At 46.2% G+C, this 22,500-nt stretch overlaps 2 long non-coding RNA genes across 2 annotated transcripts in view; both read left to right on the top strand.

Annotated features, from left to right (window-relative positions):
- Nucleotides 1–11,522, top strand: part of LOC142474693 (uncharacterized) — a 15,915-nt gene extending 4,393 nt beyond the window's left edge. Inside the window, exons 3-5 of the long non-coding RNA XR_012790587.1 lie at nucleotides 239–315; nucleotides 10,069–10,189; nucleotides 11,388–11,522. This is a non-coding gene — a long non-coding RNA (uncharacterized LOC142474693). The remainder of the gene's footprint in view (nucleotides 1–238; nucleotides 316–10,068; nucleotides 10,190–11,387) is intronic.
- LOC142474703 (uncharacterized) overlaps nucleotides 1–22,500 on the top strand; it is a 79,279-nt gene that overhangs the window by 28,201 nt on the left and 28,578 nt on the right. Inside the window, exons 7-8 of the long non-coding RNA XR_012790596.1 lie at nucleotides 20,824–20,871; nucleotides 21,758–21,861. This is a non-coding gene — a long non-coding RNA (uncharacterized LOC142474703). The remainder of the gene's footprint in view (nucleotides 1–20,823; nucleotides 20,872–21,757; nucleotides 21,862–22,500) is intronic.

The following is a 22,500-nucleotide window of genomic DNA, read 5'->3' as shown; positions in this document are numbered from 1 at the left end:
GTGTGTGTCTCTCTCTGTGTGTGTGTCTCTCTCTCTGTGTGTGTCTCTCTCTCTGTGTCTCTCTCTCTCTCTGTGTCTCTCTCTCTCTCTGTGTCTCTCTCTCTCTGTGTCTCTCTCTCTCTGCCTCTCTCTCTCTCTGCCTCTCTGCCACCCTCACCCACTCCCTCTGTTTTTATCTTAACTGCCCTATACCTACACTGAAATAACCTATTCTGCTTTCTTCCGTATCTGACTCAAGTTTCACACGGGGGACATCGGAAGACTGGTAGGGAACATCTCCCCTCCAGTATAGTACCTTGAGGGACTGCGGATCAGGTAAGATCCCAGGCGGGATTGCTGCTTTAGAAATTGTGAAGAGGGGGCATGCTGACACTGGTTAATGGGTTCAGAATCATTCACATCTGGCTTTTTTTTTGTACGGTTAGTGAGGTCATCACACACCCCACACACCCCACACACCCCACACACCCCACACACCCCACACACCCCACACACCCCACACACCCCACACACACCACACACACCACACACACACCACACACACACCACACACACCACACACACACACACACACAGTACTTCTCGAAATAAACTTACGTTTCTATGAAAATGTAAGTTTTTTTTTTTTTGCGGCCCACCTGAACTTAAACCTTGTTTAATGTGGCCCTTGTTAGCATTTGAGTTTGACATGCTTGGTTTAGATTATCATTGTCTGTGGTTGTTAGTTATTGGTATTAGATTATTTTGATGTTGTTACGGATCAAATACATTTTGAAGTAGTAATCCCCTCCGAACTGGGCATTCCTGGCCAATAATGCCCTGGCTGTAAGAGTTGAAGGGCCCAAGCAAAGCCCCCACCTCTATACACACTAACACTGCAGGGGCATCAGAGTGTCTTGTTGTCATGGCAACGGGGGGTGTCACGTGATGTAATTTGTTTAATAAATTATTTTTTAAGGTGTCCCGGTTTTTCATTTTCGAAATCTGGTCACCCTATTCATCAAGCAGAAAAAGTGAAGAAACAATTGTAGTTTTGCTAATGGACTTCATTTTGGCATATCATTAGCTTTGAGGATACCCATTAATATGAAGAAAAATAACATCGATTCCCAATGTAGCCCCACTTCCCTGGGCCAATCGCAGATCGGGCCCCCCTCCTCTGTACTAGGGTCTGGCTACGTGTCTGAGTGTGGTGCATACCTGCTGGCAACAGGGGGGCCTGAGTCTCCCGCGATGGTATGGGGGGTGACAGGATCAGGTTTCTGGGGTGAATGCCTCCGTCTCATCAGAGCAGGATGAAATTTCTCTTCAGAAGGACTTGGAGAGACTGGAAACGTGGGCAGGTAAATGACAAATGAGGTTTAATACAGATAAATGTAAGGTTATGCATTTGGGATGCAAGAATAAAAAGGCGACTTACAAATTAAATGGAGATCTATTGGGGGAATACTTGATGGAGAAGGATTTAGGAGTGCTTGTAGACAGCAGGCTTAGCAATAGTGCCCAATGTCATGCAGTAGCTGCAAAGGCAAACAAGATCTTATCTTGCATCAAACGGGCAATGGATGGAAGGGAAGTAGACATAATTATGCCCCTTTACAAAGCATTAGTAAGACCACACCTTGAATATGGAGTACAATTTTGGGCACCAATCCTAAGAAAAGACATTATGGAACTAGAGAGAGTGCAGAGAAGAGCCACCAAATTAATAAAGGGGATGGACATTCTAACTTATGAGGATAGGCTAGCTATATTGGGTTTATTTACATTAGAAAAGAGGCGTCTAAGAGGGGATATGATAACTATATACAAATATATTCAGGGACAATACAAGGAGCTTTCAAAAGAACTATTCATCCCACGGGCAGTACAAAGGACTTGGGCCATCCCTTAAGGTTGGAGGAAAGGAAATTTCACCAGCAACAAAGGAAAGGGTTCTTTACAGTAAGGGCAGTTAAAATGTGGAATTGATTACCCATGGAGACTGTGATGGCAGATACAATAGATTTGTTCAAAAAAAGGTTGGACATCTTTTTAGATGGGAAAGGTATACAGGGATATACCAAATAAGTATATATGGGAAGGATGTTGATCCAGGGATTAATCCGATTGCCAATTCTTGGAGTCAGGAAGGAATTAATTTTTCCCCTTAATGGGGTTTTTTGTTTGCCTTCCTCTGGATCAATAAGTAAGTATAGATATTGATATAAAGTATCTGTTGTCTGAATATAGCATAGGTTGAACTTGATGGACGTACGTCTTTTTTCAACCTCATCTACTATGTAACTATGTAACTATGTAACTATGTATGTAATGGTGCAGCGCCTCCATCTCTGAGCCCCAGGAATACGGGTGGAATCCTTCCAGAGAGTCCCCCTCCCCCCCCTCGGGGATGAGAGATTCCAGTCTCACACTGTATATCTTTAAAAGCAGCCGCAGCTCTTTATTCACAGCAGCAGAATAGCAGCAACAAGACTGTCAATCAGGTACAGGGTGTCTTCCTCCACACAGGACTGCTCTCCCTCAGGATGGTCTCTGTGTCCCTGCCACCACCCCAGGTCAAGGGCACCCAGGGTGGGGCTAGCTCTTCCCTCGCCCCCTAAACAGTTTGAGAGGAATTGGTCCACCTCCCTAACTAAGGTTGCATCAGCTCTACTCAGAGGCTGATGGCTCCCCTTCTCCAACGGCCAATTGATATAGGCTCTTTCTGTCACCCTGGGCCAGCCAGGTGACAGACTCAGCAGACTCTAACTCTGGACTGAACTCTTAACTCTGACACACACTTCTACTAAATAGGAAGTGCACTGCTCTTTATGATATTGGCAGGCACTGCCCTTGTGTCTCTGCCTACCACACAGGGTCAGGTACCAATTTCAGGAATGTCCCGTTATTAGCGTAAACAGAACAGAGTTCCATGGATCTAGCATTAAGACTGTAAGCTCTGCAGGCCAGGGATTTCCTTTCCTATTGTCTGATTTTGTTTGTTGCACTTATTGTACTATAATTTTCTGTACTGTATTGCCTCTCTTATAAAACGCTATATAAATAAAGATTTACATACATAATATATCTTAATGCATCTTAAGACACCTTAGAGTTCCCTCTATAAGACACTTTATGGTCCACTCAAGTGAATAGTCTGTAAGTAGGGTGACCATTCGTCCCGGTTTTGCCGGGACAGACCCGTTTTTTTCTGCCCTGTCCCGATTTTAGCTCCGTCCCGGTTATGTCCCGGTTTTTGTCCCTGGTCCCGGTATTGCGGGGCAGCGGCGGTGAGGAGAATGCGGCGGCCGGTAAGTATTTTCTATGTGTGTGTGTGAATGCTGCCGGGGAGACTGAATGAAGGAGAATGCTGGGGGCGGGACTTAGAATGCCGGCCGGCCCGCATGGGATTGGATGAATGATGATACCGGGGGCGGGACTTACAATGCCGGCCGGCCCGCAGGGGATTGGTTGCAGGCAGGTCAGAGGAAGCCGGGGGCGGGACTTCCGCTTTGTGCAGAGCACACGTGTATTCCCGCTTCCAGCTCCTCTGTTCGCGGTGAGTGTCCCCTTTCTGTCCCGGGTCCCAGCCAGGGGGGGTAATAGGAGGTGGTAGCGGGGGTGCGCCTACCTTTGTACCACCTTGTACCTTTGCCCCCCCGGCGCTCCCACCATTGCCCCCCCAGCGCTCCCATCATTGCCCCATCGGCGCTCCCACCTTTGCCCCCCGGCGCTCCCACCTTTGCCCCCCAGCGCTCCCACCTTTGCCCCCCAGCGCTCCCACCTTTGCCCCATCGGCACTCCCATCTTTGCCCCCCGGCGCTCCCACCTTTGCCCCCCCCGGCGCTCACAGCTTTGCCCCCCCGGCGCTCCCACCTTTGCCCCCCTGGCTCTCACAGCTTTGTCCCCCCGGCGCTCACAGCTTTGCCCCCCCGGCGCTCACAGCTTTGCCCCCCCCGGCGCTCACAGCTTTGCCCCCCCGGCGCTCCCACCTTTGCCCCCCTGGCTCTCACAGCTTTGTCCCCCCGGCGCTCACAGCTTTGCCCCCCGGCGCTCACTTCCCCCCGTCCCCTTGGTGTGGGAGATGGGCTCGTGGGCGGGCAGTGGTTGCTGCGCGGTCGCAGGCGGTGCAGGGGGAGGCTGGGTGTATCTCTGTGTGTGTGTGTGTGTATCAGTGTGTGTGTGTGTATTTGTGTGTGTGTATGTGTATCTCTGTGTGTTTGTGTATCTGTGTGTGTGTATCTGTGTGCGTGTGTATCTGTGTGCGTGTGTATCTGTGTGTGTGTATCTGTGTGTGTGTGTATCTGTGTGTGTGTGTATCAGTGTGTGTATCAGTGTGTGTGTGTGTATCTGTGTGTGTGTGTGTGTGTATCAGTGTGTGTATCAGTGTGTGTGTGTGTGTGTATCAGTGTGTGTGTGTGTGTGTGTGTGTGTGTGTGTATCAGTGTTTGTGTGTGTGTGTATCTGTGTATCTGTGTGTGTGTCTGTGTGTGTGTGTGTGTGTGTGTGTGTATCAGTGTGGCTTTTTTGGCGATAAGCTGGTGATAAGTGGCTTATCGCTGCTTACTGCATGAGGGCCTTAGGGAGGATTTGTTCCTTTAAAGTACACCTAGTTTGGCATAGGATTTGGATGTCAGGGTATCAATGTGCAACCCAAATGTTAAATGGGAGTTGAATGCCCAGATATTTCAAACAAGTAACAGGGGCTAGGATGGTTTTAGAGCTGGTTTTTATCTGAAGCTCTGTCATTGGCAGCTTTAGCAATTTAGCTCTGGTCCCAAATACCATTGTTACAGTCTTGTCAGTGTTTAAAATCAGTTTGTTTTGGGAAATCCAGTTTCAAGTCTCAAAAAATCAGATTGAAGTATGTGTTGAAGGTCAGAGAGGCGAGGGCTGCATGCATATAGGATAAGATCTAAGGCCTCTCACAATAACCCGTTAGGAATATTAATTCCTCATCTATCCGATATAAGTATAAAATATAGTCTACCAAGACCCCTAATACAGAGTTACCCACCTTATACGGGAGCAGCTGCCAGACGAGTATAGTAAATGTATCTTATTTCTTTTACCACTGGAGGGCAGCGTGGAGTTACACGGAGGGGCGCCCGTAAGGACGACGTGCCAGTTAGGCGGAAGGAGAAGCGCACACACTGTTATGTGAAACGGATATATTTGGGGAGGTATTAAGGAGTCTGAGTAAGAAAATTTATATTTTGTCACAATGGAAAAATGGAAAAATTAACCATTTAAATATGCACAGATTTTATCCCACTTTTGGAAATTAGGGATGTTGCCTAAAAGTTTGAGAATGCATAAAGTGCCACCCCTGGGCTTTAATGAAGCAGCATTTGTGGGCTAAGGGGAACAGCATTCTGTATAAAGGTATTTTGGACTCGATATAAATAATTGAAGCCAAAAACTAATAGTAAGTAAATTGAGAATGGAAAAACTTCAGCACAAACGTGCAGAATGTGATATTCTGAGAGATCTTACAGATGTTATCAAATCCCACAATGAATATATAGAAAATGTCTGTATAGAACGAGTCAAACAAGAATACGCCAATAAAACGTTTAAAGCTGCAGTTCAGTTTTTTTTTTAAATTTTATTTATTTTTTTACTTCAATAGTTTCATGTGGGCAATCTCTAATTACCTAAAGAACTGTATAGCTGCAGGTCAATTCGTTCTCCATGTATTGATAAGCGAAATTTGGTGACATAATTAGTGAAGGGATCTGTTTTTCTTCTGCTTCTGTCACTCAGTGGAAGCTCATGAATATTCATGAGCACTCCTGCACTGACATGTGCTAGAGGGAGGGCAGGGCTGACAAAGGGGTGTGCCAGGGCTTGTGACAGGACATGAAGGGGCAGTGCCTTAGCAAATGGCTGTTAAAATAGAATACAAGAAAATTGGTCTTTCAAAGTTGTTGTTTTTTAAAAACAGAAAATGCTAAAAGTATTTTTTCTTACTACAGATCTGATTTATTAAAAAAAAACACACACATGCAGGATATTGCCTGAACTGCAGCTTTAATTGGGAGATACAGGGGCCACAATTCAGGTCATTTAGCTGAAAGAAGGGAAGCCAGTCAGCCGGTAGAGCAGGTCAGTCGGTCAGCAAAGGGGTGAAGACCAATGCAGGGTGTATAAAGATCTCACTGATAATTCATGCACAAAGGGCAGTTTGTTGCTATGATCCAGAGGAAGGCGAAACATAACCCCTGCTGTGCAATGGGGAAAAAAATTCCTTCCTGACCCCACTAAATGGCGATCGGGTGGTCCCTGGATCACTGCGCAGTGAGATCCGATGGAGCAGCACAGATCAGCGTTGTTATACACAGGGGCACACTCCGTATATAGAGATGCGGGTGATGGGGCCCTTGTGCCCCTGTGTATAACTCACCTGCTCCCCCATCCCCCTGCATATCTATCCCATTCACCCCTTTTCCTCCTGCATACCTCGCAGGGCCAACCGTCCATTAGGCGGTCGCCTAGCGCGCAGAGCTCCTAGGGGCGCATTAATAATCATTATTATTTTTTCCTCTTATCATTTTATTTATTTATTTATTATTTACTTATCTGCGGTCCTGCGGTCAAACCAACTTCTCAGGGCCCCTAGAATACCCCTGTATTTACGCCCTGGCTCCTCTGCTACCTGCTCCTGGCTTCTTCTCCGCCTAAAAAAGGTGATGCAGCAGATCCGTCCACACCTCTCGTATTCTCCTTCGCCATGGCCCACCTCGTCGCCAGACTTGACATCCGCTTCGTCGTCTGCCTCATCGGCCGCCTTGTAGCCCACCTCTTCGCACCACTTGACGCCCGCTTTGTCGTATGCCTCATCGTCCGCCTCGTAGCCCGCCTCGTCGTCTGGTGGCACGAAGGGCTCCACCTTCGTGCGTGTCCTGACCTGCAGGAGACATGAAGTGTTTGTAACCAGGGACAGTGATACTCTGTATCGCAAGAGCTCCTGTGCCACCTATACCCCCCCCCCAATACCACGTTATTCCGCCCTCCACGGGGCAAATACCCGTTATACCCACCTCCCCAGGCCCAGTACCCAGTTATACACCCCTCCCCAGGCCCAATTCCCTGTTATACACCCCTCCCAAGGCCCAGTACCCTGTTAAACACCCCTCTCCAGGCCCAGTACCCTGTTATACACCCCTCCCCAGGCCCAGTACCCTGTTATACACCCCTCCCAAGGCCCAGTACCCTGTTATACACCCCTCCCCAGGCCCAGTACCCTGTTATATTCCCCTCCCCAGGCCCAGTACCCTGTTATACACCCCTCCCCAGGCCCAGTACCCTGTTATACGCCCCTCCCCAGGCCCAGTACCCGTTATACCCACCTCACCAGGCCCAGTACCCGTTATACCCACCTCACCAGGCCCAGTACCCATTATATACCCCTCCCTAGAACTCCGTTATAAGTCCCTCCCCAGGATCCTTTACACACACTCCTCAGACGCAGGACCCCCTACGGTGGAGGTGTAATGTCACATGAGTAGTGGAAGGTTTCCCAGAGAAGGTGTCCATGTGTCACAGCTGTTTCATCACCTTGGGTGAGAAGTCTCCCTACTCTCTGCCTTTCTTTTCCCTCTCCTGTCAGTCTCTCTCTCCCCCTTTAATCTTATCTCTTTTATTTATCTCTGTCCCTCCTTATTTTTGTTTCTATGTATTTCTCTCCCCCCCCACCCCCCATGTAAGGCCTGGGACATAGAGGGTTCAGCCGCGCTGAGCCACGCTCCTGCTCTGCCTCGCCTGCTGAAAATTGTGTTTTTTTCTGTCCTTGCAGGCGAGGCAGTGAGCGCGCTCTGGGGGCAGGGTGGAGGCGGAGCAGTGGCAGAGCGGAGGCGTATCAGGAGGCAGAGCGGGAAGCGGGGCTAGTCCCCGCTCCCATTGGATGGGAGCGGTCACGTGACCGCTTCTTCGCTTCCCCGAGCGGCAAATTTGAAACTTGCCTGTCTCGGCAAAGTTTCTGAGCCTCTGCACGCATGAGCACGCATGCGGAGGGGGAAACTATAGCCGCGCTGATGACAGATGCAGGGGGTTTGTGCATCTGCTCAGCGCGGCTCAGCCCACCTCAGCGAGCTTGAACTTACTAATAGGCCCAGGCCTAATAGGGGCACAAACCTCAGATCTAAGTGTGTGGGGTTCTCTGTGTCTGGAGAGACCCCTAAATGTTCTCTCTTTGTTTGGGGAGACCCCTAAATATTCCCCAGTATAGCTCGTTTCAAAATAACCCAGAAAAGTAGCCTTGAGCCCTCGGTGACCGGGCGCTATGACCAGAGGGACTAGGCTCTCCCTTACCTGTGAGTATGGACTACGTCCCCCCTGGCCTTCCCCCCCCCCCCCCCCTGGCAGTGACGTGACACAGACGGGGGAAGGGCCAGGGAGGTTAGAATTAGACAGAGGCGCGGGGTCAGTCTACTCCCTGCCATGGGAGTCCCGCCCACCCTGCCCTTTATTGTGAATACTGGTAAATTTGTTTTTTGTACGTGTTTAAAAGAAAAAAAAGAATAAATTAACAATGAAAATGAATAACAGAAATAAAATAAAAGGTGGCTGGGAGTGGCGAGTGGGCGCGGCTCATTTACACGTGCGTTCCTGGGCCCATTCTCGCCAGACAGGCGGGGCCCGGCTAGGGGGGAGTTACGGGCCATTGGATCGGGTACCTTTGGCCTTTACCCAATGAGCGAGCACTCTGGCAGGGGGTTGGCACTAATTAGGTTAATTGAAGTTTTACTAAAAAGCAGCGGCCGCCAGACCTCGTGTTTGTGGTTATTTATGTATTGGTTATGGTGGGGTTTGGGAAGCCAAGGGAAGGGGGGGAAGGAGAGGGGGTCTCACAGTCTCCGAGGTCAAGTTTCTATTTATCAAAAATACATTGAGTTACCTCTGGTTTCCAGGCATGTCCTGGGGGAGTTATCACAGAGACACAGAAGCGTCGCTGAGTTTGGGTTAGTAACTCCCTTAACCTCTCAGCAGTTGAATTCCCCATTAGGCGCTAACACGTTAAAAACAAGCGTTGCTATTTCTCTGCATGAAGTTGCAGGTAATTGGAAGAGTTACACAGTGACGGCTATTTCATCACTCGAAACGATCTTTTCGGTATTGTTCTCGGTCTTATTTCCAGCTTCACATCGGGTATCCATATCCATTCTTCGCCTCTGATCTGTATGCAGGACAATGCTTTAAAGCTGCAGTTCAGTCAATATCCTGCATGTGTGTTTTTTTTTAATAAATCAGTTCTGTAGTAAGAAAAAATACTTTTAGCATTTTCTGTTTTTAAAAACAACAACTTTGAAAGACCAATTTTCTTGTATTCTATTTTAACAGCCATTTGCTAAGGCACTGCCCCTTCATGTCCTGTCACAAGCCCTGGCACACCCCTTTGTCAGCCCTGCCCTCCCTCTAGCACATGTCAGTGCAGGAGTGCTCATGAATATTCATGAGCTTCCACTGAGAGACAGAAGGTAATTAGAGATTGCACACATGAAACTATTGAAGTAAAAAAAAAAAAAAAAGACTGAACTACAGCTTTAATAGGGCCTCTTTGGACTTGAATATTTTGGTTATTGAGAAGGTGGGGGAACAACTTAGCCACACAAGGAAGGATATACTCAAAGTGGAAATCCTCATTGAACAGTCTAGCCCTGGTACGGACGTTGTACAATCATTGGATAGTCTGAAGACCAAGCTGGAAAAAAATTAAAAGTGATCTTATTCACTTTAAGAAGTTGAAATTCAAAAAAGCCCATTCCTCAACAGAACGTCAGAGAGGCCAAAGTCCGGCCCCTTTTTTAGGCCAATCCAAGGACAAGGAGAAAGGAAAAGGAAAATTAGACGCGGGGGCCAGGGGAAAGGGAAGATCACCCTATCCCCTACGTACAACGGAGCAGAAATGAGTATGGACACCTTGGTTGTTAATCTGTCTGATTACACTCTTAATCAATGTGAAATGTCTGTCTTAGCTAGGGGGCCCTCATATGTACCTACTACATTGTTTAATGATTTTGATTTGGAGGTTGACCTATTTAAATTCGAACGTGTATTAAACCTTAAATCATTTTTTTCTAACAGGTCTACAGAATCGGTGCATTCCAATATCCAACCAGGGACAGGTAATCCTCCTATGAACAACAAGGGACAGTTAATTTGGCCACTGACCAGCAAGGGACAGATAATTCGGCTTCTTATCAAGGTACCAAAATGTGCAAGCTCAAATCCACTTTTGTCCCGCCATTTAAAAATCAATCAGTCAGCACATATATATGACTGGTTAAGGGGGACATTGCAAGGTACAAAAAAAACAAACATAGGGCTACATACAATATGTCTGTTCAGGAAAAGGAAGCATTAAAAATGTTGACTAATAATAATGAGATTATTATTAAGCGTGCGGACAAGGGGGGTGCCCTAGTAGTGCAGAATTACTCAGATTATAAGGCTGAAACCATCAGACAACTGAGTGACATTAACTGCTACATTAAATTGGATAGGGACCCTACCTTTAACTATGCGAGAGAAATTAAGGAAATTATCCAAATGGGGGTTAATAACCGGTGGATAACAGAGCCTGAATCTGAGTTTCTAACTATGTTGCATCCTAAATGCCCTATTTTCTATACCTTGCCCAAAATACACAAGAATTTAAACAATCCCCCGGGGCGGCCTATTATAGCTGCTATTAATTCATTAAATCAACCCCTTGCAAAATTTGTAGACACATTTCTACAACCTATAGCACAGACAGCCAACTCATACATCAAAGACACGTTTGATTTCCTTGACAAATTAAAAAAACTCACCTGGTGATGGGACTAATCATATTCTGGTTAGTTTAGACGTGTCTAGCCTTTATACAATAATCCCCCATGTTGAAGGTCTTGAGATAATCAAGGCAACCCTCATTCGCCATTATAGTGATACTGTTCCAATTGAATACATTATGCTCATTTTACATTTCATTCTCTATAAAAATTATTTTAGATTTGAGAGTGATTTCTTCCTGCAGATTAAGGGGACAGCAATGGGCAGTAATATGGCCCCTGCTTACGCCAACATATACATGACACATTTTGAAGAGCAGTACATCTACAAATCAGACTTTTTAGTGCATATTAAAAGCTATAACAGATATATTGATGATGTTTTTCATATGGACAGGTACGGAGGATCAGCTGTTATCTTTTTTTGAGTATCTTTATGGTCTCCATTCACCGGTCCTCCTCACTAATACATGGAGTACACAGCAACTCTCATTTTTAGATGTCCTCATTACACAGACTAATGGGGAGTTACATACTGATCTTTTTAGAAAGGATACAGACAGAAATGCAATTTTAAGGGCAGATTGCCATCATCCTCCTTCTCTTATTGATGCATTACCTTTTTCACAGAAAGTCCAGGTCTGCAAAATCACGAGAAGGAAGGATCATATTGAACCAGCTATTGGAGAACTACGTGGTAGATTCCTGGCTAGGGGATATCTTCCTGCGTATATCCTCCTGCTGTGTTAGACCGGACACTGGATAAAGAGGTAAGTGCTACCAAAAATAAGAAGGAGGACGGGCTTGTATTTACCACTATATACAGTCAAGCTGGTGGTTTTATTAAATCTACCATTCTTAAACACTGGCATATTCTGCAAAATGATGATATATTATCTGAAAGTTGCTGTGTACCACCAATGGTGGCATTCAAAAGAGGGAGAAATCTGGCGGATAGCCTGATACATGCAGATAATGAGGGTAACTACAGAACTCCTCATTTTCTGGAGGGTGGCAGACCGGGTAACTTTAGATGCATGAGCTGCTCGGTCTGTAACAGTCTGACTACCGGTAGTCAATTCAGTCACCCCCAAAGCGGGAGGATCATAAAAATCAAAAATAGAATCACATGTAGATCTGAATATGTAGTGTACGTAATAAAGTGTCCATGTGGTCTTCTTTATGTGGGTAAGACCATAAGAATGTTAAAAACAAGGTTCATTGAACATAAAAGTGTAATTCCAAAAGGTACGGATCCCTCTATTCTTGTGCAACACTGTGTGGAACACAATCATAATGTTGCCTCTTTACGCATCATGGGTATTGAGACAGTAGCACCTAAACAAGGCACTCCAGATAGGGAGACTTTCTTATTGAGACGTGAAGCATTCTGGATACATGCTTTAAATACCAGCAACGGTATGGGTCTTAATGAGCAACAGAATTTAAAATGCTTCCTTAATAGAAGGTAATTTTTTGTCTTTCTACAGGCATATTTGATCTTGCACCATCCATGGACTCTGCACTTACCAATTGGGAAGATTATCCTTTTTGTGTGTTTTTTTTCCCTTCTTTTTTCCCCTCCCTCCCTCCCCATTCCCCTCCCCCTTCCCCTCCCTCCCCCTTCCCCTCCCTCCCCCTTCCCCTCCCCCTTCCCCTCCCTCCCCCTTCCCCTCCCTCCCCCTTCCCCTCCCTCCCTCCCCCTTCCCCTCCCTCCCCCTTCCCCTCCCTCCCTCCCCCTTCTCCTCCCTCCCTCCCCCTTCCCCTCCCTCCCTCCCCCTTCCCCATCCTCCCCCCCCTCCCCCCCCTGGTTGTGTGTACCCATTTCTGACCTAGGTATACACACTAGTATAGTCTAAATACTGATGTACTGCATATTCTTATGTGGCATTTCACTGTAACTTTGCAGGATTATACTGATGTCATCAGCAGTATACAGTCACATGTTTTTAATAGTATATTGGTGTATTAGTTTTGTGCACATATGCTTTATTAATATTTTGGTGTGTGGTTTATTTACACTTTCAGGGTGATTTATAGGTGTCTCACTCCTCCCTGCTCTGACACTGATCCCATGGCGACGGATACATCTTTGTCCAGCCCTGTGAGTACAGTCTTGATTGGTGCATACCCGCCCCCCCCTTACCCCCCCTGACTGCCGGGTCACGCTGACGTCATCATGGGGGAGTGCTCAGTCTGGGGAGAGGTGTGGCTGTGGCTGCAGTCCTCCAAGACAGCTCTATGCTGTATTGCCAGGGATTTAGACCTAGACGTCTGACGTCACTAGGGGGCGCCATATGGTAGCTCTGACATCATCAGGTGGGCGTCAACATCCTGGTTATGTGGCAGAGCGGGGAGGGGTGAGTATCAGGGGGGTGGTATATATTGTGACTGTTTCTTGTGTTTGTAGCCTTCACCTTGACTGCCGAAACGTTGGACTTTATGGCATATTAAACCTCCTTTGAGTAAGACCGTGTGCCTGCTTCTTCTTCTTTGTCCGGCTACAGGAAGGGTCAGGAGACAGGGAGGACAGAGGCAGGAGAACCCCATCTGGCTCCGGCCTTGCCTGTCCCTACGAATACAAACATACAACCCCTAACTGAATAACATAGCCCTAATCCCATGTAATAATCCTGGGTGTAAACAAAATAATGGTTTTATGAATATTGTAATGGTTTATTAGGGACCTAGGAGGTGGCCAGTGGGGCTGTTATGTGTATTTTTGTTTATTGTGGGTAGCGGGGGTGGGTGAACGGGGTATTGGCCCCAAGAATGGGTGTTTAGGCCTACCGGGTGGGGGGGTAGCGGGAGGGGTTGACCCCTTTATTACCTTAGCGGTATTAACTGCTAAGTTAAAGAAGAGGTTAAGTCATCCCGCAACCCCCTGGCAAGGCCTAAACACCCACCCAGGGCCAAATACCACCTTCACTCACCCCCTCTACCCGCAATAATCCTGGCACGGATATATAACCCCGTCATTGCCTTGGCGGTAATGAAGTTGCCTGTAAATGCATTTTTTATGCATCGGATTCATGCCGGGGGTCTCTGGTGCTGATATTAATGGATATCAGCTCTGGGACACATGCATTTTATTTTCATCGCAGCTTCACCCCACCTTCTTGCCAACTTTTGTGGCTGGACAATTTGGAGAAGAAACAGCAATTTTATAGTGGCGATCAGCCGCAATAAGCTGATCAGGGCTTATAGAATTGAGCGTGTTTGAAAAACTGGCGATCAGTGCCGAAAAGTGGCTTATCACCGCGCGTCTGCCGATTTTATTTATTTATTTATTTTCCGGCAAAAAAACCCCGGTTATTTTTGCTCTAATCGCCAGCTTCTCTGGGCTTACTGAATCGCTGTAGGCGATTACTGCATGAGGGCCTTAGGGAGGATTTGTTCCTGTAAAGTATACCTAGTTTGGCATAGGATTTGGATGTCAGGGTATCAATGTGCAACCCAAATGTTAAATGGGAGTTGAATGCCCAGATATTTCAAACCAGTAACAGGGACTAGGATGGTTTTAGAGCTGGTTTTTATCTGAAGCTCTGTCATTGGCAGCTTTAGCAATTTAGCTCTGGTCCCAAATACCATTATTACAGTCTTGTCAGTGTTTAAAATCAGTTTGTTTTAAGAAATCCAGTTTCAAGTCTCAAAAAATCAGATTGAAGTATGTGTTCAAGGTCAGAGAGGCGAGGGCTGCGTGCATATAGGATAAGATCTAAGGCCTCTCACAACAACCCGTTAGGAATATTAATTCCTCATCTATTCAACATAAGTATAAAATATACTCTACCAAGACCCCTAATACAGAGTTACCCACCTTATACGGGAGCAGCTGCCAGACGAGTACAGTAAATGTATCTTATTTCTTTTACCACTGGAGGGCAGCGTGGAGTTACACGGAGTGGTGCCCGTAAGGACGACGTGCCAGTTAGGCGGAAGGAGAAGCGCACACACTTTTATGTGAAACGGATATATTTGGGGAGGGATTTAGTAGTCTGAGTAAGAAAATTAACCATTTAAATATGCACAGATTTAATCCCACTTTTGGAAATTAGGGATGTTGCCTAAAAGTTTGAGAATGCATAAAGTGCCACCCATGGGCTTTAATGAAGCAGCATTTGTGGGCTAAAGGGAACAGCATTCTGTATAAAGGTATTTTGGACTCGATATAAATAATTGATGCCAAAAACTAATATTAAGTAAATTGAGAATGGAAAAATCTTCAGCACAAACGTACAGAATGTGATATTCTGAGAGATCTTACAGATGTTATCAAATCCCACAATGAATATATAGAAAATGTCTGTATAGAATGAGTCAAACAAGAATATGCCAATAAAACGTTTAATTGGGAGATACAGGGGCCACAATTCAGGTCATTTAGCTGAAAGAAGGGAAGCCGGTCAACCAGTAGAGCAGGTCAGCCGGTCAGCTGGTAGAGCAGGTCAGCTGGTAGAGCAGGTCAGCCGGTAGAGCAGGTCAGCCGGTAGAGCAGGTCAGCCGGTCAGCTCTGAGATCAGCATTACTTATATCCCCTAAACGTTGTCCCCTGCATGTAATGCTGCAGAACAGCCTACACTGCATATACTGTACATGAGATACTTAACCATTTCTTTTCGCTCGACTCTAATCTGAATGATTTGCTAATTGGTTTGTAATTAGAGAGATATTTGTAGCAGAATCCCATGTATGTTATTTTTACCTTTTTAGATACCGTTTGTGTAATAAAAGATATGAGATCAGAGGGGCTTCCTGTTTGCACTCGTGTTTTGGCAGAAGTGTACTGTATATTTGACCCTATAAATCTCCCTCACACCCGGGCTTGGCAGCGTGACACTAGTGCAGCGTCCTGGGGAAGAATCACTGAGCTGTTAGCAATAGATACAATGGATAGAAAAGACACTACACATAGGTTTGATTAAAGAGAGTATTTTATTTAAATAATTAATCTTTTTGCTGGGAGGGGCCTGCAGCACATTGCAGTGTGATATAGTAACACGCAGAGCAATGCACTGCAGGCCCCTCCGGCAGCAAAGGGGTGAAGACCAATGCAGGGTGTATAAAGATCTCACTGATAATTCATGCACAAAGGGCAGTTTGTTGCTGTGATCCAGAGGAAGGCGAAACATAACCCCTGCTGTGCAATGGGGATAAAAATTCCTTCCTGACCCCATTAAATGGCGATCGGGTGGTCCCTGGATCACTGCGCAGTGAGATCAGATGGAGCAGCACAGATCAGCGTTGTTATACACAGGGGCACACTCAGTATATAGAGATGCGGGTGACGGGGCCCTTGTGCCCCTGTGTATAACTCACCTGCTCCCCCATCCCCCTGCATATCTATCCCATTCACCCCTTTTCCTCCCGCATACCTCGCAGGGCCGGCCGGCCATTAGGCGGTCGCCTAGCGCGCAGAGGTCCTAGGGGCGCATTAATAATCATTATTATTTTTTCCTCTTATTATTTTATTTATTTATCTTTTTTTTAAAATTATTATTCTTTTTTTTATCCAGTATTTTGGCGCCCTTTTATTTTTATTTTGCGTCGCGCTGGGGTGCGGTCGCACCCCCTGCAGCCCCGATAGCTACGCCACTGTTTATTTTATTATTTTATTTATCTTATTATTTTTTATACAACTGGGGCACAAATTTTAAGTTTCGCCTCGGGCGCATGAAACCCGTGCTCCGGCCCTGCTCCTTGTTCTCTCTCACCCTCTCACGCCCAATATCCCTATCTCCCTCTAGTACCTGCCCCTCCCGCAGCCTTCCTGATCTTATCTGCCTCTCCTGCGGTCAAACCAACTTCTCAGGGCCCCTAGAATACCCCTGTATCTACGCCCTGGCTCCTCTGCTACCTGCTCCTGGCTTCTTCTCCGCCTAAAAAAGGTGAAGCAGCAGATCTGTCCGCACCTCTCGTATTCTCCTACCTGCTCCTGGGGTCTTCTCCTCCGCCTAAAAAAGGTGAAGCAGCAGATCCGGCCACACCTGTCGTATGCTCCTTGGTCATCGTACACCACGTCTGCGTCATCGGCCGCCTTGTAGCCCACCTCATTGTTCCACTTGACGCCCGCTTTGTCGTATGCCTCGTCGTCCGCCTCGTAGCCCGCCTCGTCGTCTGGTGGCACAAAGGGCACCACCTTCGTGCGTGTCCTGATCTGCAGGAGACATGAAGTGTTTGTAACCAGGGACAGTGATATTCTGTATCGCAAGAGCTCCTGTGCCACTTATACCCCATCCCCAATACTACGTTATACCGCCCTCCACAGGGCAAATACCCGTTATACCCACCTCCCCAGGCCCAGTACCCAGTTATACAACCCTCCCGAGGCCCAGTACCCTGTTATACGCCCCTCCCCAGGCCCAGTACTCGTTATACCCACCTCACCAGGCCCAGTACCCGTTATACCCACCTCACCAGGCCCAGTACCCATTATATACCCCTCCCCAGAAGGTCATGTTTCTATTTATCAAAAATACATTGAGTTACCTCTGGTTTTCAGGCATGTCCTGGGGGAGTTATCACAGAGACACAGAAACGTCGCTGAGTTTGGGTGAGTAACTCCCTTAACCTCTCAGCAGTTGAATTCCCCATTAGGCGCTTAGCACGTTAAAAACAAGCGTTGCTATTTCTCTGCATGAAGTTGCAGGTAATTGGAAGAGTACACAGTGACGGCTATTTCATCACTCACCTTCTTCCCCCGAAACGGTCTTTTCTGTCTTATTTCCGGCTTCACATCGGATATCCATATCCATTCTTGGCCTCTGATCTGTATGCAGGACAGTGCTTTAAGACAGGGTTGCACAACCTTTTCCCCCTGCTCCCCCCTCCACCTTCCCCACCTTGTCTCTGACGTTCTGATGTAACGACGTCATGTGATATCACGTTGCTATGGCAATGCCACATCATGTGACGCCACGTTGCTGTCGCCAGAAGCCGCCGGAGACAAGGAAAGGGAACATACAGAGGCCTTGCGTGCGATCTCCGTCATTTAATTTAAATGCTGTGGGTTAGAGCGAGGGGCCTCTGTAAGCGCCGAGCCCCTCCACCCAAGAAAATGTCGTGCCCCGCGATTTGCGCACCCCTGCTTTAAGAGATATTCTGGGACCCTCCAACTCCTCCATCGGACCCTTCCTCATAATGACTGACCTTGCAGTGCTCTGCACTGACTTGCACTGACCTGCTATGGTGCCTCTCAAAATACCATGCTAACTCATTCTGAACATACATGTGTCCTTTCTACATGTTACTCAGCTTGTATGGGCCACAGACAGCTTTCCCGGGGTCCAGGACTAGTTTCCACCGGAGACACTCACCCATGGGTCGGCGACTTTGCGAGAACCCACCCCCCCCAACCTGTTTTCTCTTGCACTGCCATAGACAACAACATTTCAGCCTGCTAGTCTTTCTCAGGTAAAGTGGCTAAACCCACTAAATCCAGCAAAGAAAGGTCAGCAGCCGAAACTTTGTAGTCTGTGGCACAATAAATTATCTTTTTTAATTCAAATCCGTGTGCCCTTTCCCATCAATCATATTGTATCCATTGGACGAAATGCCGGTCTTCCCTGAGACTAAGGGGCACCGGTAAAAGTATCACTACTTATTGTTTTTTTTTGGTGTGCAGCAAATCCCCATCATTTTTGCGTTCTCTTGCTCTGCCCCAATCTGACACACCACCTTGCTCTCTCACCCCCCTCTTAGACTCCCCCGTCACCCTTTCCTTCCTCAAAGGTTGTCCTTTAATCAGATCTTACCCAAATTGTCTCCATCTCCCTTGGAAATGTTCTGTCTTTAAGCTGTGCGGCTCCTCTTGATCCGAACTTTCTTAGCTGACTCTTTAGGTTTCGGCTCCGAGGGTCTAAAAAATAAGCGACTCCGAAAAGATGTGAAATATGCGCACGGGTCCTAATGGGGCACTGAGGGGGAGACTTAAATACTAGTAAATATAATCTATTAACTAACAAATATAACTTATTAAACTAAGAAATATAATTTATTAAACTAAGAAATATAACTTATTAAACTAAGAAATATAATTTATTAAACTAAGAAATATAACTTATTAAACTAAGAAATATAACTTATTAAACTTAGAAATATAATCTATTAAACTAAATAAAGATCTACTGTATTAAACTAAATAAATATCTATTCAACCAAATAAATATAATCTATTTAAAAACAATACAATAAAAAGCTGGAGAAATGATACGTCAACCAAGCCACAGATGTGATGCCAAAGAGCGTTGAACTCCTTGCAGATCCACCGTCCGCTGGTTGTGGCAGAAAGTGGTGACATACAGTAGAACAGAGTGGTTGAGCTGTAACCACGGCAGTCAGGTCAGAAATCAACACAATATTTTTTGAAATTTAGAATGAGAATGTTCTGTATGTCACATTCTGGGCTCAGACTCTGAGCCCTGTCACATGTTAGCAGCTTGTGATAATAGAAAGTATCCATATACTGGGATGTGATAAGAAACATGAAGGTCATTTTATACTGGTCCCATAACCTGCTTTATATGAAGTATCATTTTACACTAATTAGTAGAGATGTTACATTTTGAAAAATAGCACTTCTGGCAACATTGTTCATTTTCTCTACAAATGATAAATGAAAAAGTTGGATAAAACGTTATATATGTGTGTGTGCGCGCGCAATATATATATATAGAGGTATCAGTACTGTGTTAGCCGAGCTTCAATAATCAAAAAATAAATAGATGATACCGTTCTGTGGCTAACGAAATGCTTTTATTTGTGCGAGCTTTCGAGATACACTGATCTCTTCTTCCGGCGATGTTACAATGAATGAAGCAAGCAAAAGGTATACTTAAAAACAGTGTCTCTTGGAATGTTATCTGTGCTGGTCCTTCCCCCGGTGTGGATGTGTTTTATGCCTAGAGGTGTCAAAAGGTTCCTGAAAGCAAGTGATGAAAGAGTGTGTATGTGTATCAGTGTGAATGAAAATGAATGGAGAGCCCACAGTATATACAGTGCTTTACAAAAGGTGTGTGTGGAGTGGGAGTGGATATAAATGGTGTGGGTGGGTGTGGAAATGTGAGAGTTTGTAGCACAACTAAAAGTGTGTGTGGATACTTTGTGGTCCCTATTGATGTATAGGGATGTAAAAACAGTATTTGTATGTGTAAGAGACAGCTGTGTGTGCATACATATAGCACAGTATGTTAAATTACGCCGCGGGGTCATGTGACGTCACCCTCGTCAAATGCCGCTGCAGGTCACGTGACACCGCATCAAGGTAAGGGGGGGGGCACGAGCACCAGCAGAGGGAAGGCAGGGGGGCGAGCTGCAAAAGTTTGTGCTCCCATGGTATAACCAATAAATAATATAGCTGATATAGCAATTTGGTTGTGGCTAGAGAGAGATTATAATGGCAGTGAGAATTAGTGGTCAGAATTAATAACAGTGCAATTACTAAAAAGTAGCTGTAATAAAATAATAATAAACACTATGCCTAAACACAATAAAGTCCAGAAACATAGCTCTAATAGCTATGTTATAACTCAATTATAAAAGGATCCAATTCGGGCGTCCTCTGGAGCCCTGGCAGCTCTCTTCAGGGAAACAACCACCTTCTCGATAGATATCTAAACAAAAAAAAGAAGACAAAGCGCCCGCTCCATGTGTAAATTTGGTTTAACAATTTCATTTCCTGGACAAGATAAAAATAACAAACTCACAAACGCCCGTTTGGTAAAAGCATTGTGTGAGACAGGCTCGGGCTCCGTGGTAATCCGGTGGTCAATCCGCAGCTCCAGACTTTGGACGATGACCGGGAAACTCGATAGGCTGCGCCCCTCGCAATGTGGTCCTCCAGCAATCTGTGGTATGTTGTGGTTCCACTGTAAATCCGGTGTCTCGTCTTGGTCGCGTTCCAACTTCCCTTCCGGCGTCAGGACGTATAGTGTGGCAATAGCAACGAGAAGAAAGTACTGAGGTGGGGTTGGATCCCCCTCGGTTATTTCTTGTTTTATTAATAAATAATTTACTATATTTTAATCTCTGGTGCGCATTGTGTGCATTTTTCTTCTTGTCTGCACAGTGCTTCAGATGCTGCATCTGAAAAAATGCCGGTGGATCGGGATGTGAGGTAGGGAAGTGAAGTGGGATGTGAGGTAGGGAAGTGAAGTCCGCGCCGGAACGTTATTGCCACGCCTCCAAATATTTATTGCCACGCCCCCAATCGCACCCGCTGCATACCCTGCAAAGTCATAAAAAAGCTCAGGCTTCAGCAAGTGTATTGCAGCGTGTGTGCCTTCCCTCCGTCTGAAATACTATAGACGCAGCCTTATCGACGCTTACTAAATAGGCCCGTATCTCTCTCTCTCTCTCTCTCTCTCTCTCTGTGTGTCTGTCTCTCTCTGTGTGTGTCTCTCTATCTCTGTCTCTCTCTGTGTCTCTGTGTGTGTCTCTGTGTCTCTCAAATCAAATCAGCTTGATTGGCATGTCAAAAGAACATTTCAGTATTGCCAAAGCGTGAGTAATAGGGGGTGTGGGACAATGATTACACGAATACTAGGGGGTACGGTATAATGGTTATACAGTACATTACTTTTGTCTCTCTCTCTGTGTCTGTCTCTCTCTCTCTGTGTCTCTCTCTCCCTATGTCCCTCTCTCTGTCTCTCTCTCATTCTCTGTCTCTCTCTCATTCTCTGTCTCTCTCTCATTCTCTGTCTCTCTCTCATTCTCTGTCTCTCTCTCATTCTCTGTCTCTCTCTCATTCTCTGTCTCTCTCTCATTCTCTATCTCTCTCTCATTCTCTGTCTCTCTCTCTCATTCTCTATCTCTCTCTCATTCTCTGTCTCTCTCATTCTCTGTCTCTCTCTCATTCTCTGTCTCTCTCTCATTCTCTGTCTCTCTCTCATTCTCTGTCTCTCTCTCATTCTCTGTCTCTCTCTCATTCTCTGTCTCTCTCTCTCATCCCTGTATGATAGGTATGTTCCAACTCTATTTTTTGCTCTTCTTTTCCGTTTGAGGAGGGAGTCCCTCACCTCTTCAGCCACACACCAGGAACGCTGGATTGCTTTCAGACGCTCGGAGAGGCGGATACAGTCGTGGATTGCAGGCACTGATTTATCTGGTAAGTACCGCAAACATGCTTGAACAAGGGCCGTAGACATTTTATTTGATGGTTTAGATCAGGCATGTCAAACATGCGGCCCGCCAAGGATATTTTTGCGGCCCGCTCACCGCGGGAGAAGTGAGCGCGGGTGTGGGGGAAGCGAGTAGCACGGGCAGAAGTAAAATCTGTCCTGCAGGGGCTGGAGGCGTACGGTGGCCGAGTGCAGTCAATTTGCACTCGTGCCGTGTGTGGGAGGACACGTGGGCGGAGTCAAAACCCCGGCGGAGAGACTGCATGCTCCTTGAAGCCTGGTAAGTGAGAGCGTGTGTGGGAGGACACGGGGGCGGAGTCAAAACCCCGGAGTCTCTCCTTGAAGTGTGTGTGTGTGTTTGTGTGTGTGTGTGTGAAAATGAATCTTGTCTCAATCACTGGCTTTAATAATAAACTAGGTAGCTACTGTATGCATTCACATGTCACTTTTAGATAGAATGAGTTCCTTTCCATGCCCCTATTAATCGCTGTGTCCAATGGCCAGATTCTCAGCCTTTTAGCTTTAAGGAAGGCACCTATGAGAATTTAAATCAGACACATACAAGGTAACAACGGACAGAGAAAGCTTCATTGGAATTCAACGAGGCAGCAGAGGGGGGATGGTGC

The sequence above is a fragment of the Ascaphus truei genome (genome assembly GCF_040206685.1).
Source record: "Ascaphus truei isolate aAscTru1 chromosome 20 unlocalized genomic scaffold, aAscTru1.hap1 SUPER_20_unloc_1, whole genome shotgun sequence".
NCBI lineage: Eukaryota > Metazoa > Chordata > Amphibia > Anura > Ascaphidae > Ascaphus > Ascaphus truei.
The sequence above is the reverse complement of the archived record's forward strand: the minus strand, read 5'-3'. Positions and strand labels throughout refer to the sequence as shown.